The sequence below is a fragment of the Conger conger genome, chromosome 6 (genome assembly GCF_963514075.1).
Source record: "Conger conger chromosome 6, fConCon1.1, whole genome shotgun sequence".
Taxonomy (NCBI): Eukaryota; Metazoa; Chordata; class Actinopteri; order Anguilliformes; family Congridae; genus Conger; species Conger conger.
In genome coordinates, this window is record NC_083765.1 from 4725120 (window position 1) to 4748751 (window position 23632).

Genomic DNA, 23632 nt, shown 5'->3' on the forward strand with positions numbered 1-23632 from the left:
TAATATCATCCGTACTGAAGGAATGAATATTTCATGTCTGTCTGCGTTTGGCACAGTTTAATATGGAACAGTGGAACAAAGGCTTTCTAAAGAGCAAATTAACCGCTCTTGGTTTTTAAACAGTACCCTTGTTGCTACTTTTGTTATACAAAATATTTGACGGAGGTTTCTGGCAGTGCATTATGGGTGTGCCCTGCCCTTAATTTGTTCAAGTGCTCTTCCTAAAAAAATCAGGGACGGAACATCCACCGGCTGAATCTTTAATTCTTTCACAAGCAGCAGAACAAATCACAGTTAACGAGCACACCCAAAAAACAAACATGAATAAACAAAAAAAACAAAAAAAAACAAAAAAACAAATCTAAAAACGGATGACATGGGGCAATTAAACTCAAATTCATGGATTTTGCAAAAATGCGCACTTTTAGGAAAAAAAAAGAAGCAAATTCAGCTGTAGTGTAGATGGTGCAGTTTCTCATTTCTAATTAAAGTCTCCTTATAAATAATTGAGCGCTATATAGCTATAAAGCCTATTAATGCATTTTGACACATAAGAAGGGCTCCCAAGGAGCTGTCAGTCTGCAACGTGCTCTACAGGGGTGCTTTAAAAGAAGTGGGGTCGGGGGGGGGGGTTGGATGATTCTATGGGCCCTGGCTGACAGGGGAACTCAAGACATCAAATATTAGAACACTTCATTTTTTTCTGGGGTGGTGGGGCCCAATGAGAGATCAGTTCATGGGGCCCAAAATCACTTGTGGGCCATCTGGTGCTTCGTCCAATCAGGTGATAGATTCCCTGAGTGACTGGAGGACGAACAGACATGGCACAGGTATGGTGCCATGGTTACGGTCTGTCTGAAGGCCTGAAAATGCTGCTGTTTGGTGTCTTCATGAAAAGAACAATGTGAGGCTCAGGGCTTAGCATAGCTGGACCTGGGGGGTATTTCCAGGTTTTTCTTAGTGCAGTTATCCAGCTAACTCAGTAATCCCGCTTTGTGAAACGGGGTCCAGTTATCCAGCTAACTCAGTAATCCCGCTTTGTGAAACAGGGTCCAGTTATCCGGCTAACTCAGTGATCCTGCTTTGTGAAACGGCCCAGTTACCCAGCTAACTCAGTAATCCCGCTTTGTGAAACGGGGCACAGTTATCCAGCTAACTCAGTAATCCTGCTCTGTGAGTTGGGGGTGGGGGGTCTGTGTTCCAAATGATGGCTCTTAATTGAAGCGTACAGAACGTGAAAGCAGCCAGAAGTGGAATTTGCTGCTCGATTATGTGTCCACAGGTTCATAAACCAGGAGACTCCAGGCCTGCAAGGCGGAGATTTGGGGATTAGATGATTGTATGTATACAGATGAAGTTTATTCTCTGGGATTAGAGGAGATGTGATCACTGGCCTCAGGGTCTGCATCTCCTCCACAACGATCACAAAGAGGTCCCTCACATACAGAGAGACCTGAGCCCATCTCTAGGGCCTGGCTGCTGGGTTACACACAGAGAGACAGCCTGTCTGTGTGTGTGTGTGTGTGTGTGTGTGTGTGTGTGTGTGAGTGTGTGTGTGTGTGTGTGTGTGTGTGTCAGCCTGTGTGTGTGTGTGTGCGTGTGTGTGTGTGTGTGTGTGTGTGTGAGTGTGTGTGTGTGTGTGTGTGTGTGTGTGTCAGCCTGTGTGTGTGTGTGTGCGTGTGTGTGTGTGTGTGTGTGTGTGTGTGTGTGTGTGTGTGTGTGTGTGTCAGCCTGTGTGTGTGTGTGTGTGTGTGAGTGTGTGTGTGTCAGCCTGTCTGTGTGTGTGTGTGTGTGTCAGCCTGTCTGTGTGTGTGTGTGTGAGTGTGTGTGTGTGTGTGTGTGCGTGTGTGTGTCAGCCTGTCTGTGTGTGTGTGTGTGTGTCAGCCTGTCTGTGTGTGTGTGTGTCAGCCTGTGTGTGTGTGCGTGTGTGTGTGTGTGTCTGTGTGTGTGTGTGCGTGTGTGTGTCAGCATGTGTGTGTGTGTGTGTGTGTGAGTGTGTGTGTGTCAGCCTGTGTGTGTGTGTGAGAGTGTGTGTGTGTGTGTGTGTGCGTGTGTGAGTGTGTGTGTGTGTGAGTGTGTGTGTCAGCCTCTGTGTGTGTGTGTGCGTGTGTGAGTGTGTGAGTGTGTGTGTGTGTGTGTGGGTGTGTATGCGTGTGTGTGTGAGTGTGTGTGTCAGCCTCTGTGTGTGTGAGTGTGTGTGTGTGCGTGTGTGTGTGTGTGAGTGTGTGAGTGTGTGAGTGCGTGTGTGTGTTCAAGCTTCTGAATAACAGTCTTAGGCCCAGTGTTCTAGCCCGAGCCACAGGCTCCAGTGTCCAGTGTGGGTTGTGAGGGCCCTTGCTCTGTGTGTCGTGGGTGAGAGACATTTCTGGACCTGCTTCCATGCCAATAATCCTCTCCCCCTCCGTCACTCAGAGAAATGAACTCCAGGACAGAGAGCGAGAAGCCCTGCACTGTGGGACAGTGACCGTCAGCCTGCTGGTTCTCACCTTCCCACGACTGAACACTTCAGGTGTCAACGTATCACCTGTCAATCAGAGAGCTCGGTAGCTGACAGGTTACCACGTGTTTTTAAATTCGAACTTTTACTATATTTTAAAAAAACAAAAAAAAAACCCTGATTTTTCACATGGCACACCTGACCTTGCCCGATGGCACAGATAGTCAGAAAAACAATTACTTCCATATTGCTGATAGAGATTCTGCCTGATAACGGTAGTATTTATAATATATTCATGTACATATAATATATTAAAGGTACAATAGGTCATTTTGGACTTCTAATGGTCAAGAGAAGAATTACAGCAACACCCTCAAACCACAACACTGTTTATCCCTCCCCCTTCTCTGTGAACGTGCTCACGTTGAAACGCCATTGGCTGCGGCAATTAGAACCAATTTTCAACCAGTGAGCTTGAATTATTGTACAGCTACACACTGCTTTGGTCTGGAGTGTCGGTCCGTCAACTGTATATTTTGAAACCCGAATTTAAGGACTATAAACACAGGCAGAGGGGTGAGTCAACATGTCAGTGAGCCTTTTTCAATGACAGGAAAGGATTTACAATGGTCTTGTAGCAATGTTTTAACACAAACAAACCTTACCTATTATACCTCTAATATATACAGCATTACTACTTTATTAGGCATTTAATTAGACGTATGTTTTTTTTCACTATTTGGCCCTCTGCTGCCCTTCAGGAGAGGGAGATGACGACAGTCCCTAAACTGCAGGCACAGATTGGAGCCATACGTCCTGAGCACGCCTTGAAGACAGGAAGTGGCACTTATCGTAAGCCAATGAGGCGCGCCGGTCAAGCCATGGGATTCTCTGTACGGGTCTTTTCATCGCTGCGCTTATTTTCCGTGATAAATATTCAAATCCACGTCCTAAACCTCTGCTTAGGCAACGAAAACGGCCAAAAACAACACCGGGCTTCTCCTTCAACAACTGCCCCATCCCCCACCCCTTACTGCCCGTAAAAACATAAATAATAATCGGAATAAATACTTTGGGGATTAATAGAAACCATTTCTGCCGACTACCGACAGCGACTCTGTATCCTCTCCAAAAAAACAATATGGAGTAACCTCACTAACATCACACGTGGAAACATAAATGTGATTTGGAGCTTCTGCGTTTTCTTTCTTGGTCAGGAGGATTTATGCTTTCTGCCTTTCTTTAGAATTTTCCTTTTGATATTTTTTTATTTATTTCACCACACAGAGTTCTTCCCCGTTTTGGGAATGGATTTCTCCGGGGTTGAGTATTAATCCCGAGTGGAGGGGGATTAGTCTGCCGCTGTCCTTCCACTGAGCCAGGGATAATGGCCCTGAGACACAGAGAGGAAATCTCTACCTCTGTCCCACAAACAACGAGCCTCAGCACCCACTGGGACAGGGGAGTCCCTGCTCCCTCTCTCCATCTCTCCGTTTCTCTTTCTCTTCTTCTCTCCCCATCTCTCTTTCTCTCCATCTCTCCTTTCCTCTTTATCTTCCTCCCTCCTTTCTTTCTCTCCATCCCTCCTCTTTCTCTCCATCTCTCCTTCTTTCTCTCCATCACTCCATCTCTCCTCCCTCTCCTCTCCTCCTCTCTCCCTCTTTCCCAACATCCCCGCTCTTTCCATCTGTCTCCTTCTCTCAGTCTCTCTCTCCTCTCCATCTCTCCCTCTATCTGATCTCTCCTCTCTCTCCGTCTGTCTCGTTCTCTCCATCACTCTCTTCTTCTCTCCTTTTCTTTCTCTCTTTCTCTCTCTCACTCCTCTCCTCTCCTCTCCTCTCCTCTCCTGCACACCCACCCTCTCACAGGGCAGGCCTGCTCCACAGCTCAACCCAAGGAGGCTCTCCGAAGAAAGAAAAAAAAAAAACCTTTGCCATGGTAGATTTGCACGCCAATCACAGCCTTTAGCTGAGCCTTTCCCCAGGCTGGTAACTGTGACCCCCCCCTCTCTCTCTCCCCCCGCCCTGTGAGTCTATCAGAGAGCACAATGAGGCTGTGCTTTAACAATGACTCTGTGGACACGCACACGCACACGCGTGTAGACGCCGTGAGGAGAGGGGCCCGCGTCACCCTCACACAGCGGAACGAGCGACACGGCGTGCCGGAACGGCCCCCGTCTCCGCGGTGACCTCTGCCATTCCACCGCTTTACAAACCCACTTCCTCTCGGGCTCCGACCCGCTCACACCCAGCATCTCTAAAAGAGAGACCAGAACTCATGCAGTGTGTCCTAACGAAGGAGAGACCCGCTCACACAGAGCATCTCTAAAAGAGAGACCAGAACTCATGCAGCGTGTCCTAACGAAGGAGAGACCCGCTCACACTGAGCATCTCTAAAAGAGAGACCAGAACTCATGCAGCGTGTCCTAACGAAGGAGAGACCTGCTCACACCAAGCATCTCTAAAAGAGAGACCAGAACACATGCAGCGTGTCCTAATGAAGGAGAGACTGGCTCACATGAAACATCTTCTAACTGGTATCAGTGACAGACAAACCACATGCACACTCATTCAGGCACACACACACACACACACACACACACACACACACACACACACACACAATGCAACCTCAACATGCATGCATATACACACATACTCACAACATGCACATGGATATACACACATGTGCAGACACACAACACAGCACTTCACACACACTTACACACACACTCACACTCACACATACACACTCGCACTCGCACACGCACACACACACACACACACTCACACAGACAGCTGTCTCTCTCCTCTGATGGGCAGTCAGGCAGTAAGCACTCAGCAGGCTGGCTGTTCGTTCATGTACAGAATGTTCCAGACAGTGCGCGGCTCCTCTGTAGCGCAGCTGTACGGGACTCATCTGCATGGAGACCCGCGTGCCCCGGCGTCCTCAGTCGCCACCGGCAACACGTCCTCACTTCCTCCCCCACGCCGCCCGCCGCCCGCCCACCGCGACGGCTTTGCCACACCGCCGCCAGGCCGTCACCAGGCAACGGGGACCCTGAAAACACAGCGAAACGCTCTGGAGGGCCCTGCGCACATTACAGTCATTTAGCTGACGCTTTTGTCCACTGTGACTTACAGTTGATTAGACTAAGCAGGGGCCAATCCCCCCCACCCCCCCCCCTCCCCCAGACCAATGTGGGGTTAAGGGCCCAGCAGCTGTGCAGATTGTACTGTGGCCACGCTGGGGCTAGAACCACCAACCTTCCAGGTCCCGGTCTAGCGCCTTAGCCACTAGCCACTAGGTTATAGGCCGCATATGTGCCGGGGAGCCTAGGAGGATGAGGAGGATGAGGAGGAAGAGGAGAGAAGGGAAGGGGAGGATCCGCTCAGCAGGCAGTGACCCCGTGACCCCTGCTTCCTGGAGAACGGGACTGACACATGCTTAATCACACAGGCATCTGTGTGTGTGTGTGCATGGTGTGTGTGTATGCGTGTGTGTGTGTGTGTGTGCCTGTCTGTCTGTCTAGACCCAGACACTCCCGGCTGGGAAAGGGTTAATGGGAAATCAATAGTGAAGAGATGGGGACCCTGTGGTGCTGAGGGTGGGGGGGTGGGGGGTTCAGAGAGAAGGGGCAGGGATCTTGTATCCTGTGATAGCTACAGACTTTCCAGATGTTATCTGTCATCCAGACAGCCCTGTGACTGGTGGCCAGATGTGTATGCTTCCAGCACTGGGAGCGAATGTTAAACAGCAACGTTAAACGTCAAGTGTGTGTATTAATACATGCGCGCAGAAAAGAACGCTTATAGTATTTATAATATATTCATGTCCATATAATACATTAATATATACAGTACTGCTACTTTATCAGGTATTTATTAGGCTTGTGTTCCTAGACTATTTGGTCTTCTGCTGCAGTCACTCTTCCACTTCAAGAGGGCCCGGAGATGACAACGTCCCTTTTCCTCCTCACTCGGATATTTTGGTCTGAACAACAGCAGAACCTCTTGATCATGTCTGCACGTGAGGTCGCTGAGGGGTTAACACCATGTGTAAAACAGGAGGAAATCAGTGGCGGGCTCAGGTGCTCACACACACACACACATACACACACACACACACACACTCACACACACACACACACACACACACACACCCCCCCCCCCCCCACACACACACATATGGAGGGGGGGGTTGGAGGTAGGAAAACAGAAAAATGTATTTTCTCCTACACCAAGGTCCATGGGGAAGGGGGTGAGCAAAGTGTGTGTGTGGGGGGGGGGGGGGGGGCTGTATGGAACGTACTGTATGTGGATGTGTTTGGTTTGGTTTGGAGTTTGGGCTTTTGAACCAGCCAAGGACTGACTTCACTGACTTCAATGAGCTTGGAGAGGGAGAGAGAGAGAGAGAGAGAGAGAGAGAGAGAGAGAGAGAGAGAGAGAGAGAGAGAGAGAGAGAGAGAGAGAGAGAGGGAAAGAGAGCGTTTTGGGAAATCATGCCTCAGTGTAATTAACAGAGCAAATGTGGAGTTGGCTTGATTTTGGATTATATTAGCATATCATCAATGATGTATTAATCAGATTCACATAAATACTTCCGCAGATTAGCTTACTAAAGTAACTTCTTTTTTTTCCGTTAAGCTCGGCTGAGAAAAGTTTAGGCGGAACGAAAAGAAAAAGGCATTGAAAGCAGTAAAAAGCTGGCAGGGGCCCCGTGTATTTACGGTCATTAACTCCTTCACCACTGCCTCATCCATTTACCACGCTCCAGCTCGGAGACGGCAAATATTCATTTCGCTTATTTACGTGTAACAATGGCAGCCCGCATCCCGCACAAACGCTAAATAAACACGTCGATAATGAAAAGCTGAGTTCACAATGCTCTCTGCAGCTAATTTGTGTAAAGCTACTTACGGCTTGATTTTTTAAAAGAATCATCCTCGCGGATTGTGAACCAGGAGTAAGTCACTTTTATTTTCCTCCAAGGGAATGAGGCTTCCCTGCTTCAGTGTTCTTCACTTAAAACGCACGCTCTGTTTCTCTCTGATAAGTTGTGTTGTTTAAAAGCATCCGTTTTGTTTTGCTAAAGCTTTGTTCATCGGCGAAAACTTTGTGCCCAGGGATTTTCACAAACGTAATTCATAAAAAAAAAAATACAAAAAAAAAAAATCAACAGAACGCTTGCTATTTCATTTTACTTTGCGTTCCTAATCCATTTCCTTCTGCAGACGAGGGGAAAAAAACTCCATTCAGTCTCATTAACGGTGGGGCGTTTTACGGGAGTTATTTCAGCAGAGGAGGAGGTGTGCATTTCAGCTCAACAGAGCACAAACCCTTTGAGAAGCAGAGTCATTTGCATTGCAATCTGTGGAGACAAACTGATATTTCTATATTTGGCCTCCATTTTAAAATGGCTCCAAACATAGAGGCCACAGCTCAGAGCTAACGCCTCAAATAATATAATAATAAAATACATCAGGACATGAGCTCAGGCGACATTAGGGTTGCCAGTTCGATCCCGCCCTGGGTCTGTCGAAGTGTCCCTGAGCAAGACACTTAACTCCCAAATGCACCTGACAAGCTGGTTGGTGCCTTGCATGGCAGCCAATCACCGTTGGTGTGTGAGCGCGTGTGCGCGTGTGTGTGTATGTGAGTGTGTGTGTGTGTGAATGGGAGAATGAGAAGCATCAATTGTACAAGCGCTTTGGGGGAAAAAGGCGCAATATAAATGCCAACCATTTACCATTTACGTCAGAAACAGTGGGGAACGGAGAGCTAGGCAGCATGGATACCAGTGTACATCACTTCTCACGCCATATCGTCCGGTGACAAGGCTTTGTTCTCCGCAGCAAAACGCTGCCATTGGCCAGAATGACCGAGCCCCCGCCCTCGCTGTGCGGCGGCCCCCCCCGTGACCGCGGGAGCAGATCTCTGATCTCTGTGCCGTGTAACTCAGTGCCCGGCTGTGACGCGGCTGTTAGGGGCACCGCGTGGAATAAAATTTGATTACTCTATGGTTCTCTTTTGTAGTCCTTCCCCAGGTCCATTAGCCCTAATGGTCTTGGCTTTAGCGTGTGTGTGTGTGTGTGTGTGTGTGTGTGTGTGTGGGGTGTATATGTGCACATGTGTATGTGTGTGTGTGTGTGTATGGGATGTGTGCGTCTGAGTGTGTGTGTGCGTGTGCATATAGAGTACATGTGTGTGAGTGTGTGCGTGTGTGTGTGTCTGTGAGTGAACGTGTCTGTGTATGTAGATGAGGTGTGTTGCTGTGAGTGTGTGTGTGTGTACATGTGTGTGAGTGTGCGTGTGTGTGTGTCTGTGAGTGAACGTGTGTCTGTGTGTGTTTATGAGGTGTGTTCCTGTGAGTGTGTGTGTGTGTGTGTCTGTGAGTGAACGTGTGTCTGTGTGTATATGAGGTGTGTTGCTGTGAGTGTGTATGTGTGTACATGTGTGTGTGTGAGTGTGTGCCTGTGTGCAGGTGTGTGTGAGCTTGGGAGCAGTATTATGAAAGTGTTCCTGAATGTTTGTCTGGGAAGACTAGAGGCAGGGTTTTTGACGGGGGGATTTCTGCAGCATGGGACGTGTGGGGATTGAGTTGAGTGTTTTAAGGTGGACACTGGCCAGTGTACTGCTGTTTCAGAGGCTGGCTGTGAATGGGCTAAACTGGGTACAGGCCAGGGATTGTCAACTTGTGGCTGGGGAGCCATACTGCTATGATGGAGGGGGGGTATTCTATTTTTGGGGAAATGTAGCTGGCAGGAAGGCTGGGTTGATACTGCAGTAACTTGGCTCAGAGCAATACTTTACAGGGACCAGTGCTCTTACGGGAAAATGGACAATAGCCTATATCCCCCAAAATCAAAGAGAGTATTGCTCCTCAGAGAAGAATGGAGCTACAGAATACATACATGAGGGGCAGAGTAACTTCAGCTGAAGAGGCAACCTTTCCTTAGGTGCAGGGACATGCAGAGTGTCCATCTTAACAATCCTCATGTTCCTCAGGTGGGGCGTGAAATAATGCAGATGCATATCCCATACATAATTTGGTGCTGCGAGTGAGACAGTAGTCTCTGAGCTTTGGGGTGCAGTAGTCTTTGGGCTTTGGGGTGCAGTAGTCTCTGAGCTTTGTGGTGCAGTAGTCTCTGAGCTTTGTGGTGCAGTAGTCTCTGAGCTTTGTGGTGCAGTAGGCTCTGAGCTTTGGGGTGCAGTAGTCTCTGAGCTTTGGGGTGCAGTAGTCTCTGAGCTTTGGGGTGCAGTAGTCTCTTGGCTTTGGGGTGCAGTAGTATCTGGGCTTTGGGGTGGAGTAGTCTCTTGGCTCTGTGGTGCAGTAGTATCTGGGCTTTGGGGTGGAGTAGTCTCTTGGCTCTGTGGTGCAGTAGTATCTGGGCTTTGGGGTGGAGTAGTCTCTTGGCTCTGTGGTGCAGTAGTCTCTTGGCTGGGACGGCAGTGTTCTCTTGGCCTGAGAGGTGAGAGTCTGGGCCTCTGTCAGTGCAGATACTCTCGCCGTTTGAACACATGGCTCCGTCTCGGCAATCTTCCCAAACTCTCCTGCTCCAAGTGCTGCAATCTGGTTCCATTTTGCAGCTGGCCTTGAGATCGCAACAGGGCCCCTTTCTCCCCTCCCAAACCACATATTTAATCCTTGCGCTTATGTCAAACTTAATTACAGGGCCTTGTACAAAAAAATAACAAGTGCGCCTTGTAGAAAGGAGAGAGAGAGAGATGGGGAGAGAGAGAGAGAAAAAGAGAGGGAGAGAGAGAATGAGAGTGAGGGGGGGAATTATAGAATGGGAGAGCGAGAGAAAGAGACAGAAGCGGAAGGAGAATGAGAGAAAAAGAGAGAGGGGGGAGAGGGAATGAGAGAGAGAAAAGCTGATGGAGGGAGGGAGGGGGAGAGTGAAAGAGAGAGAAAGAAAGGGGGAGAGAGGAGAGAGCGGGAGAAAGAGGGAGAGGGAGAGGGGTGGGAGATGAAGGAGTTGGAGAAGGAAAAAGCAGTGGAAGCCGGTGATGGTGGGAGTGGCTGGAGGAATAGTGGAATGCTGTGATTGACAGGACCCATTACATGGTACTTAGCACACGATGTCGCAATGTACTCCCAACTTCTTTAGGGGGTTTGGAGGGGAAGGGGGGGGGGGGCAGAATTAACCGTTTCTCCACTGCCACTGGGAATCGGTTCAAAAATAAGAACTGGGGCCCCCAAAGAACCTTGATGGCAACGACAAGCAGAATCTGGGGCTCCTGAAGAAGAAATCAGGCCAGGTTGTTGACTGATTGTCTGGAGCAGCCTATAGCCTAGCGGCTAAGTGGCTAGTGGCTAAGGTGCTTGACTGGGACTTGGAAGTGTGGTAGTTCAAGCCCCAGTGTAGCCAAAATGAGATCAGCGCAGCCTTAACCCCACATTGCCCCAGGGAGGATTGGCCCCTCAAATCAACTGTAAGTCGCCTTGGATAAAAGAGTCAGCTAACTAACTGTAATGTAATGTTTGTAACAGTACAACATCCCTGTCTCATTGAGATTCGATCCCATACCCTGTTCATGATATCAAATTATCTTTGGAATGACGCAAGACTCCAACTGAAGTCAGCTAGCAGTTAGTATTAAAAACACAGTTCTTAGTTTAAACTGTTCTGCATAGGTGTTCATTAGGGTACATCATGAATTGTGAATACAGTTCAACATTCTCCCATTACATGTTAATTTGTGTCCATTCTTTCCATTTCCACCTGCCGTTCTACCTGTGTTTACATTATTTCCTGAGTTGGATCACCGCCTAAATGTTTTTCTAACGATTTAGTCCCGACCTGAAAAAACAAACAAACAAACAAACAAACAAAAAAAACCCAAAACAATCGGGGCAATTCATATAACGTGCGTCCGGCTAAAGCTAACACTGCTAGCGTTTCGCCCCGCGGCTGATATGTACCGTAGTGCAATAAGAGCCAAAATGGCTGCCGAGTGGAGCTGAAGTCTCTGGGCTGCCATCCTCATAACCCCCTGCTGAACTTGGCGATGCCACGACGGTTTTACCCCAATTCACCGTGAAGACAGGGAGCGAGAGACTCCCGACGGAGACCTCCCCGGAGACCGACTATCTACTGTACGGATAACGGCAGCGCTGAGGAACGATATTCAGTCTGTCAGTTTAAGACGATTACCTCAGACTCGGAGTACGGGCGCGAGACCCGTCCCGCGCTCGCGATTTTAACAAGGAGGCCGCCTCTGCGGAAGAACGGAACCCTTTGAAAAGTCGAAATCGATTTCTGGGAGGACGGGGAGAGACCATGCTCGCGTACGACGGCGGAGGAAGCTGCATTCAGGCTTTGAAGACGACGCAGCAACCCGTGAAACCGTCAACACGATCTCCATCCATCCCTCCCTCCCTCCCTCCCTCCCTCCATTTCTCATGCCCTGAAAACGTTCACCGAATCCTGGTTAAGCGCCACCCCACGATGGCATCCTGCAATTGCAAGGAGAAACTTAACATAATATAACAGATAAAAAAAAAAAAAATTTTTTAGATTCACATAATCCGTTGGCAAACGGCAAAAGAAATCGAAGAGGTGACGGTTATGGTTAGGGTTAAGATGTAACGTTAACAATATTAATTGAGCATAGAGACACAAAAAATGTTTTGTACGCACGTGTTCGAGTGCCTCAGCTTCGGTTAGGGAATTAGAATGTTTCTGTGAACTTCAACCGCTAGGGGCCGAATTCAACGGACAGAACATTCGGTCACCTGTCGTCAAATTAGTCTGGGACCACAATGCAACTTTCACAGGCAAAATGCAGGCTGTGCATCGCCTAACCCTTTGAAGAATAGGATTTTTTTTACGATTACTATTTAATTTTAATGACCAGTAGCGCATGTTACATCAGCATTACAATGATTCAGCTCAGAACATTGTTATCACACGTGATATTTAAGGCACATCTCACAGACACAAGAGATGTATACACACATCTATACGTAAATATACAAATACTTGTGTGTTGAACAGTAACATTAACAATGTTACGGTCATTGCGTTGTTGTTGTTGTTGTTTGTGCTTTGGGAACGTTTGCCGTCATTGTGTCTCAACGTGCGGCGGTATTTTAATTGATTTCTAATGCTCGGACGATATCGCCATGCACATCTCCAGCCAGAGGAGCGGCTTGAATGTGAATGTGAGAATTTGGGAGCGGGAGAGCGGGACGGTTCCCATGCCACGGGCCGGCAGAGCTGCGCCTTGCGGTGGGGTATTTATAGCGCCCCAGCCTCTGAGGTCTCGGACAGAGGGCAGGTTTGTTTTCCTTTCCATCCCCCTGGCCCTCTCGACCAGCCCTCGCACACGGGCGCGAAATATGCACCCAAACACTGAGAGCCACTATACACCCAGGCAATGCAGCATATACCACTATACACCCAGGCAATGCAGCATATACCACTATACACTGCGGCAATGCAGAATATACCACTATACACCCAGGCAATGCAGAATATACCACTATACACCCAGGCAATGCAGCATATACCACTATACACCCAGGCAATGCAGCATATACCACTATACACTGCGGCAATGCAGAATATACCACTATACACCCAGGCAATGCAGCATATACCACTATACACCCAGGCAATGCAGCATATACCACTATACACCCAGGCAATGCAGAATATACCACTATACACCCAGGCAATGCAGAATATACCACTATACACCCAGGCAATGCAGAATATACCACTATACACCCAGGCAATGCAGAATATACCACTATACACCCAGGCAATGCAGAATATACCACTATACACCCAGGCAATGCAGCATATACCACTATACACCCAGGCAATGCAGCATATACCACTATACACCCAGGCAATGCAGCATATACCACTATACACCCAGGCAATGCAGAATATACCACTATACACCCAGGCAATGCAGCATATACCACTATACACCCAGGCAATGCAGAATATACCACTACACACGGAGGCAATGCAGAATATACCACTCTACACCCAGGCAATGCAGCATATACCACTATACACCCAGGCAATGCAGAATATACCACTATACACCCAGGCAATGCAGAATATACCACTATACACCCAGGCAATGCAGCATATACCACTATACACCCAGGCAATGCAGAATATACCACTGTACACCCAGGCAATGCAGAATATACCACTATACACCCAGGCAATGCAGAATATACCACTATACACCCAGGCAATGCAGAATATACCACTATACACCCAGGCAATGCAGAATATACCACTATACACCCAGGCAATGCAGAATATACCACTATACACCCAGGCAATGCAGAATATACCACTACACACCCAGGCAATGCAGAATATACCACTATACACCCAGGCAATGCAGAATATATCACTATACACCCAGGCAATGCAGAATATACCACTATACACTGAGGCAATGCAGAATATACCGCTATACACCCAGGCAATGCAGAATATATCACTATACACCCAGGCAATGCAGAATATACCACTATACACCCAGGCAATGCAGAATATACCACTATACACTGAGGCAATGCAGAATATACCGCTATACACCCAGGCAATGCAGAATATACCGCTATACACCCAGGCAATGCAGCATATACCACTATACACCCAGGCAATGCAGCATATGCCACTATACACGGAGGCAATGCAGAATATGCCACTATACACCCAGGCAATGCAGAATATACCACTCTACACCCAGGCAATGCAGAATATACCACTATACACCCAGGCAATGCAGAATATACCACTCTACACCCAGGCAATGCAGAATATACCACTATACACCCAGGCAATGCAGAATATACCACTATACACCCAGGCAATGCAGAATATACCACTATACACCCAGGCAATGCAGAATATACCACTATACACCCAGGCAATGCAGAATATACCACTATACACCCAGGCAATGCAGCATATACCACTATACACTGAGGCAATGCAGAATATACCACTATACACCCAGGCAATGCAGAATATACCACTCTACACCCAGGCAATGCAGAATATACCACTATACACCCAGGCAATGCAGCATATACCACTATACACTGAGGCAATGCAGAATATACCACTATACACCCAGGCAATGCAGAATATACCACTATACACCCAGGCAATGCAGCATATACCACTATACACCCAGGCAATGCAGCATATACCACTATACACTGAGGCAATGCAGAATATACCACTATACACCCAGGCAATGCAGAATATACCACTCTACACCCAGGCAATGCAGAATATACCACTATACACCCAGGCAATGCAGCATATACCACTATACACCCAGGCAATGCAGCATATACCACTATACACTGAGGCAATGCAGAATATACCACTATACACTGAGGCAATGCAACATATAACACTATACCCTGAGGCAATGCAGAATATACCACTATACACTGAGGCAATGCAGAATATACCACTATACACTGAGGCAATGCAACATATAACACTATACCCTGAGGCAATGCAGAATATACCACTATACACTGAGGCAATGCAACATATAACACTATACACTGGAGTAACACTGCATATACCACTATAGACTGGGGCAATACTGCAGGAATTACCTGGGAGTCAGGTGTGTTCACCCTCCCTTTACCTGGGAGTCAGGTGTGATCACCCTCCCTTTACCTGGGGGTCAGGTGTGAAGACAGTCTGGCCGACCAGAGGCACTAAATTCGGTTAGTTACCTGGGAGGAATGAACACCTGGGCCGGATTTGGATTTAGAGGGCGGATTTGAGTATCCCCGGCATATCCTTCGTGAAATGTCGTCAGAGTGCGCATTATTCATTCCATTACATTACATTACATTACATTATTGGCATTTGGCAGACGCTCTTATCCAGAGCGACGTACGGTTGATTAGACTAAGCAGGAGACAATCCTCCCCCTGGAGCAATGCAGGGTTAAGGGCCCAACGGCTGTGCGGATCTTATTGTGGCTACACTGGGGATCGACCTACCGACCTTGCGTGTCCCAGTCATGCACCTTAACCCCTACGCTACAGGCCGCCCCCATATTCCCGTATAACTCACTTTCTCATTTCCCTCCCTCTCTCCCCACATCCCCCCGTTCTCTCCCCCCATCCCTTTTTCCCTCTTCACTCCCTACATGGGAATTCTGAAATGGATAACATCATTAATCTGGCATAAAAAAAAAACAGGAGTTATAAATACCCAACGCCGTGATGAATACAACAGCCATTACGAAGCCCCGGATAATTAGACAAAAAAAAAAAAAAAAACTGCATTAAAAACTCCCCCCCCCCATTTCAGTGTCTTTTCCAGATTGCAGTTTTAATTTATGAAGAATCGCAGAAGTCTGGTAATCATCTGGATCCTCTGAACCTCTGGCGGCCTGACGCAAAATCCCTCCCGCTACGATGCCACTGCTTTTCAAATGCATATATTTTCATATATACGTATAATAACACATCATTTCTTCCCGGGAACGAATAACCGGAGGTCTCCAATTATGCACATTACGTTATATAGCAATGGTTATGGGTCAAGAAGGTACAGCAGACTGGCCTAACCGACCTGTACTAGACTCTCCGCACTCTGAACTCTGGTTTACCTGGTTCACCTGGTTTACCGCGCGCCATTTGCCTCAGTGTTTAAACCCTGACTGAGACTCAGAGCGTTCACACTCCCACAGCAGTGATGATGTCATGAGCACTCTGCAGACATAGTTTCTATATTTTCGTCCTTGTGGGAAAATAGCGGGCCATGTTTTGGGAGATGCTGAAAACATTCCTCACCCCGTCGATAGAGCACATCGCCCCCGGAGACTGGGCGGGGCCGGCACTCCATAGGCAGGGAATGCTGAACGAATGGGGAAGGGTCGTATGACGAGGTGGGCGTGGCCAGGGGCCGAAGGGGGCGTGGTCACGAGGGGAGTGTTCAGAGGCCTAATCCTTCATTTGAAGCTGAGCTCTGTTTTAGAGATCAGGCAATGAAATAAACCGGTTCCAGTCCAAAAAACGTTAAAAGGGAGAGAGAGGGAAAAAAAAAAAAAAATGGCTTATGCTGGTTTGGCAAAACAGAACTTTCCCAGATGCTTCAACTTCCAACCTCTTCCTGATTCTCTCCCACCCCCCACCCCCCCCACCCCTTCCAGCTGGGAATGGACTGAGATTACAGACCGTCTGGAAAATGTGAAAATAATTTTCTTACTTCTGATTCAGAATGACATTTTTATGTCTTTGGGACATGCCACGAATCCCACTCTCTAAACAAGTCGACTCACAGCTTCATACGGCTTTCCACGCCGGGGAGAGGCAGGCCACTTACTCAGCCTCCCGCTTCCATTTCAGATCGGGTTGCACACCACCGAGACCAGACGCACTCGCCACCTTTAAAATAAGTCTTTAAAAATAATCCCCCGCGGAGAGTTCAGCTGGACACGCGAGACAGGAAGGGCACGCGATTAAGACGTCCCGGACCAGGTGTGTGTACACAGAGACAGGGCAGAATGAGGCAGCCTGTAGCCTAGTGGCTAAGGTACATGACTGGGGCAGCCTGTAGCCTAGTGGCTAAGGTACATGACTGGGGCAGCCTGTAGCCTAGTGGCTAAGGTACATGACTGGGGCAGCCCGTGGCCTAGTGGCTAAGGTACATGACTGGGGCAGCCTGTAGTCTAGTGGCTAAGGTACATGACTGGGGCAGCCTGTAGCCTAGTGGCTAAGGTACATGACTGGGGCAGCCTGTAGCCTAGTGCCTAAGGTACATGACTGGGGCAGCCTGTAGCCTAGTGGCTAAGGTACATGACTGGGGCAGCCTGTAGCCTAGTGCCTAAGGTACATGACTGGGGCAGCCTGTGGCCTAGTGGCTAGGGTACATGACTGGGGCAGCCTGTAGCCTAGTGCCTAAGGTACATGACTGGGGCAGCCTGTAGCCCAGTAGCTAAGGTACATGACTGGGGCAGTCTGTAGCCTAGTGGCTAAGGTACATGACTGGGGCAGCCTGTAGCCTAATGGCTAAGGTACATGACTGGGACCCAGAAGGTTGCTGGTTCAAGCCCCCACAATAAGATCTGCACAGCTGTTGGGTCCTTGAGCAAGACACTTAACTCCCACATTGCTCCATGAGGGGGATTGTACCCCGCTTAGTCTGATCAAATGTCAGTCAGTAAATAACAAATTGTTGATGTTATTAGAATGGGCTTCTGCTCGGCCCAATCGGACCCTGTGGCCGGTCCGGGCCGGTCCGGGCCTGGGTGAGCGCGTGCCGGGCCGTGATGGCGAGGGGCTCATTGGAGCGGCGCCGGATGGGTTCTGGGACGAGGGGCGGGGGAGATTTCCGCGGGTTGGTGAGAACACGCTCTGCACACGCTCTGCACACGCTCTGCACACGCTCCGCACACGCTCCGCACACGCTCCGCACACGCTCCGCACACGCTCCTGGCCCTGTTTCCCGGCCCGGCGCTCTGACGGACGACCCGGGCCAGCGTGGTGTTAAAGCCAGGTCTGCGCTCCGCCCGAGAGTCCCCCGCGTCCCCCGGGCCTCCCCCCCAGGGCTGCTTTAACGGAGTAAATCCACCCAGATACCACAAACCAGCCGCCGTTCTCACGGCTTCCGCGCGAACGTTGGCCTAAAACACGTAGACTAACTTCACCGACGCACAAACACGGCTCGCCAGAGCGGTCGAGTCACACACGTTCAGCTCGAGGAGAGGTGGAGCTGCTCGTGTCCCCTCCTACGGTTATTCTCTCAGTCTGGAGGCCCAAATGGAACATGCAGACCCATCCCAGCACAGCGTGATCCCGCAGGAACTGGGGAAGGCACAGACCAGCCCTGTCAGCCTGCAGACTCAGACCAGCCCCTGCAGACTCAGCCCCTGCAGACTCCGACCAGCCCCTGCAGACTCAGACCAGCCCCTGCAGACTCAGACCAGCCCCTGCAGACTCAGACCAGCCCCTGCAGACTCAGACCAGCCCCTGCAGACTCAGACCAGCCCCTGCAGACTCAGACCAGCCCCTGCAGACTCAGCCCCTGCAGACTCAGCCCCTGCAGACTCAGACCAGCCCCTGCAGACTCAGACCAGCCTGGAGCTCTCTACAGTCTCTGTCTCTACAGTCTCACTGCTGAGCTGCGCAGTCACTGCACTGAGGAATGTGCTTAATGCAAGGCCCAATGAATGAGTGAATGTACAATGAACAGATGAATGGATGATTGGATGAACAGATGAATGGATGGATGAACAGATGAATGGATGATTGGATGAACAGATGAATGGATGGATGAACAGATGAATGGATGATTGGATGAACAGATGAATGGATGGATGAACAGATGAATGGATGATTGGATGAACAGATGAATGGATGGATGAACAGATGAATGGATGATTGGATGAACAGATGAATGGATGGATGAACAGATTAATCCAGATCCACAGGTGTGGAGTCCTGCAGCCCGCAGCAGGAAGCTGCCGTTCTGCCGCAGAGCGCAGAAACCGTGCGTTCCCGTTCATCAGCGGCGGCTGGTCCTCAGCGGCGGGGGGTCAGGGCGGGGCGATTACCCCCCGACTGGGGCCGCCCGGCCAAGAGCGCAGGGCTCAACCCCAGCACTGCGCTTCCGCACGGAAACAGGCCAGGGCTGGGGGGGGGGGCAGCCACACAGAGCTCTGCAGAGAGAGCCAGAGTTGCCCCCCCAGGCAGTGTGATAAGTACCCCCCCCCCAGATGAATCTGCCCCCCGTCACTATGGCCAGTGAGCCGGGCCGCATTGAGATTCACAGTACACCACCACGCCCCCGCGCGCCCACGCCAAACACAAACATCACCCCATTACATACATTATGCATTCAAAACCAGAGCGCATGAATGTGTGCTGGAGTGCGGTGTGTGTGTGTGTGTGTGTGTGTGTGTGCGTGTGTGTATATATGTGAGTGTGTGCATATATGTACGCATGTGTATGTGTGTGTGTGTGTGTATATATGTACGCATGTCTATGTGTGTGTGTGTGTGTGGGTGTTGGGTATGTGTGGGTATGTGTGTGTGTGTGTGTGTGTGTGTGTGTGTGTGTGTGTATGTACGCATGTCTATGTGTGTGTGTGTGTGTGTGTGTGTGTATGTACGTATGTGTATGTGTGTGTGTGTGCGTGTGTGTGTGCGTGTGCGTGTGTGTATGTGTGTGTGCGTGTGCGTGTATGTACGTATGTGTATGTGTATGTGTGTATGTATGTATGTGTATGTGTGTTTATGTGTGTATGTATGTATATGTATGTGTGTATGTATGTATGTGTATGTGTGTGTGCGTGTGTGTGTGTGTATGTACGTATGTGTATGTGTGTGTGTGTGTGTGTGTGGGTGTTGGGTATGTGTGCTTGTGTGCATGGGTGTCTTTGTTGGATGTATGTTGGTATGTGCGTGTAGGTTATATTTCCACATGGCATGGTTAAACACAATATTTCTGAGGAAAGCAAAAAAAAAAAAAAAGAAAATCAGATAAAAAGTGAAAACACAGAGGAGAAAAGGACCTAATGCTTTAATGAGGACATTAAACACGTCTCCCTGCCTTATGAAGAGAAGCTTGTGTCTGGGATAAGACACGTTTTTATTTTATTTTATTTTTTTGGGGGGGTAATGCCTGTGTGAAGTGCACAGCTCCTGTCTTAGTGGTGAATGATTATGAACACAGGAGAAAATGAGAGCGAGAAAGAGAGAGAGAGTGAGAGCGTGTGACAGAGAGAAAGAAAGGGAGAGAGAGAGAGCATTTGAGAGAGAGAGAGAGAGAGAGAGAGAGAGCAGTATATTCATTCAGTTCTCAGCCCTAAACACTGCGCCAGATGTCAGCTGCTCATTTTATGTTTTTCCACCCGAGTTTTCAGATTTGGTTGTGAATCCCATTTTATGAACCCTCCCTCCAAAGAGCCCCTTCCCCATCGCCCCCACCCCCGTCCCCACCCCCACCCCCGGTCCCCACCCCCACCCTCATCCCCATCCCCATCCCGCTTATGCCCGGTTGTTAACGGGATCAATTAGGAAACAAGCAGGGCTTTGTCCGAGCCGAAACTGGAATCAATTTGGAAAATAAACCATTTCACCTCGTATTCAGCCGCGCTCGGTCTTGCTCTGTGGTGGAATGACCTTTTCAGAGGTCCTCCTCCAGTGGGCGGGAAGAGCCCATGATGCACTGGGCTCATTAACAGGCCCTGACGTCAGTCTCCTCAATCTCGGGGTGCCTGGCGTCAAACCCCTACCCATTAGTTACGGGAGTAAAGTTTGGTTTCTCACCTGCTCCCATCCCCTAAGTAAACACCAAGTACACTGCAAGAAGTGACTGTCTTAACAAGCATTCTTTTAATAAGACTTCAGAACTTTTTTTTCTCTGAAATAGAACATATTAGCGTGTTTTAAGTTAGTCTGCTTGACACGTGAAATGTTCTTATTCCATTGGTAAATCTTGAAATGAGTCAAAATGCCTTATATTTTCATTTTATTTAGCAAACTTGTAAAAGGATATAAGATTTTAAGGTCTCAATATAAGACTAAAATACTTGTTATTTTTTGTTTTTTTTTGCAGTGTAAGATGTCCGCCCAAACCCTGCACTCCCCCAAATCCTCCTTGATGTCACTGATGAAAGGGAGTGAAGCTCATTAGCAGGTAAATGGGTCGGGGATCTCTCGCTCTCTCTCACTAACAAGGACACTTTTTATAAAGAATAGCAACCGGCAACAAAAGTTTTACCTGTCAAGACGAGAGAAAATACATTTTTATCGAACTCACAATACCTGATGAAATACACAGCAACCTCAGCATGTTAATAATCATGGGGTCCATCGCTGGACCTGTGTGTGTGTGTGTGCGTGTGTGTGTGTGTGTGTGTGTGTGTGAGAGAGGGGATTGAGTCAGTCTCAAAATGGCCGACAATGAACAGATTCCACCATGTTATAATAATGCAGTCCCTGCCTCTTCTGTGGGCCCTGGGACCCCCAATGCCCCCCCCCCCCCTAACGAACAAGCACTGATCGTGGCCTCAATATTGAGGAGGAGTACTTTTTCACACAGAGAGTGGTCACTGTGTGGAATAGCTTGCCAAGACATAGTGGAGGCAGAAACACTGGGGGGTTTTCAAGACCAAGCTGGATATGGTGCTGGGTACTATCTAGCTTTTAGGCAAACTAAGCAGTAGGTACACTTTAGTGGTGGGAAAAGGTGAGCATTGCTGGGCTGAATGGCCTGTCCTCGACATCATGATATGTTATATTATGCTATGCTATGTTTTGCTATGTCATGTCATGTCATGTCTTGTTATGTTATGTTATGTCATGTCATGCTATGCTATGTTTTGCTATGTCATGTCATGTCTTGTCATGTCTTGTTATGTCATGTCATGTCATGTCATGTCATGTCTTGTTATGTTATGTTATGTCATGTTATGCTATGCTATGCTATGCTATGTTTTGCTATGTCATGTCATGTCTTGTTATGTTATGTTATGTTATGTTATGTTATGTTATGTTATGTCAGGAAGCCCCTCAGTCAGTTCAGCAGAGTCCTGTGGCCCTATTCAGTGCATCTCCCCGGTTGCCGCGGGAACGCGCTTCTGCCCTGACCCAAGGGCACTGGGCCAATCAGCTCGCTTTCTCCTGAAAGCGGCCTCCATAATAGTGACATTTCTCCACCTCGTCGATACGCGGTGAAAGCCCTCCTTTACCCGCCACTTGACCACTTAACTTCTTCCTGAAAAGGCCTTTCTTCCTTCCTGCTTCTGTGTCTCGCTGAAATCAATAATGCCGGTGAAAAAAGAGAGAGCACGGGGGCGATCCAGAGGGCCCATTAGCGTGCGGCCGTTGGGCACAAAGAACCACAGACGCCTGGGAAAGGCAGCCGGGGCCTGGGCCTCCTCGCCCAGGGGCCCTCCTCGCCCAGGGGGCCTCCTCACCCAGGGGGCCTCCTCACTCAGGGGGCCTCCACGCCCAGGGGCCCTCCTCGCCCAGGGGCCCTCCTGACTCAGGGGCCCTCCTCACTCAAGGCCCAGTGTGTGTGAGACTACTGCCACATACTCCATACACACACACAGACGCATACTGACACATACCCGTGCATACTGTACACACACACACACACACACACTGACACACATACGCATACTGTACACACACACACAAACACACATACACACTGACACACAAACGCATACTGTATACACACACACACACACACTGACACACATACGCATACTGTACACACACACACAAACATACACACTGACAGACATACACACACATGCATACTGCACACACACACACAAACACACATACAGTACATACACACTGACAGACATACACACACATGCATACTGTACACACAAACACACAAACAAACAAACACATACACACACATGCACATGCACGCGCAGGCTGGATACGTGTAAACACACACACACAAATATGGACACACAGAAATACATGGGTGAGTTGGTGTGACTTTGTGTGTATTTGTGTGGGTGCGTGTATATGGGTGTGTTGGAGTGTGTTTATGTGTGTTGGTGTGCGTTTGTGTGGGTGCGTTAGAGTGTGTTTGTGTGCGTTGGTGTTTGTTTGTGTGGGTGGGTTGGTGTGCGTTTTTGCATGTTGGTGTACGTTTGTGTTGGTGTTTGTTTGTGTGGGTGGGTCGGTGTGTGTTTGTGTGTGTTGGTGTGTGTTTGTGTGCGTTGGTGTGCGTTTGTGTGGGTGTGCGTTTGTGTGGGTGTGCGTTTGTGTGTGTTGGCGTGTGTTTGTGTGCGTTGGTGTTTGTGTGCGTTGGTGTGTGTTTGTGTGCGTTGGTGTTTGTGTGCGTTGGTGTTTGTGTGCGTTGGTGTGTGTTTGTGTGCGTTGGTGTTTGTGTGCGTTGGTGTTTGTGTGTGTTGGCGTGCGTTTGTGTGCGTTGGTGTTTGTGTGTGTTGGCGTGCGTTTGTGTGCGTTGGTGTTTGTGTGTGTTGGCGTGCGTTTGTGTGCGTTGGTGTTTGTGTGTGTTGGCGTGCGTTTGTGTGCGTTGGTGTTTGTGTGTGTTGGCGTGCGTTTGTGTGCGTTGGTGTTTGTGTGTGTTGGCGTGCGTTTGTGTGCGTTGGTGTTTGTGTGTGTTGGCGTGCGTTTGTGTGCGTTGGTGTTTGTGTGTGTTGGCGTGCATTTGTGTGCGTTGGTGTTTGTGTGT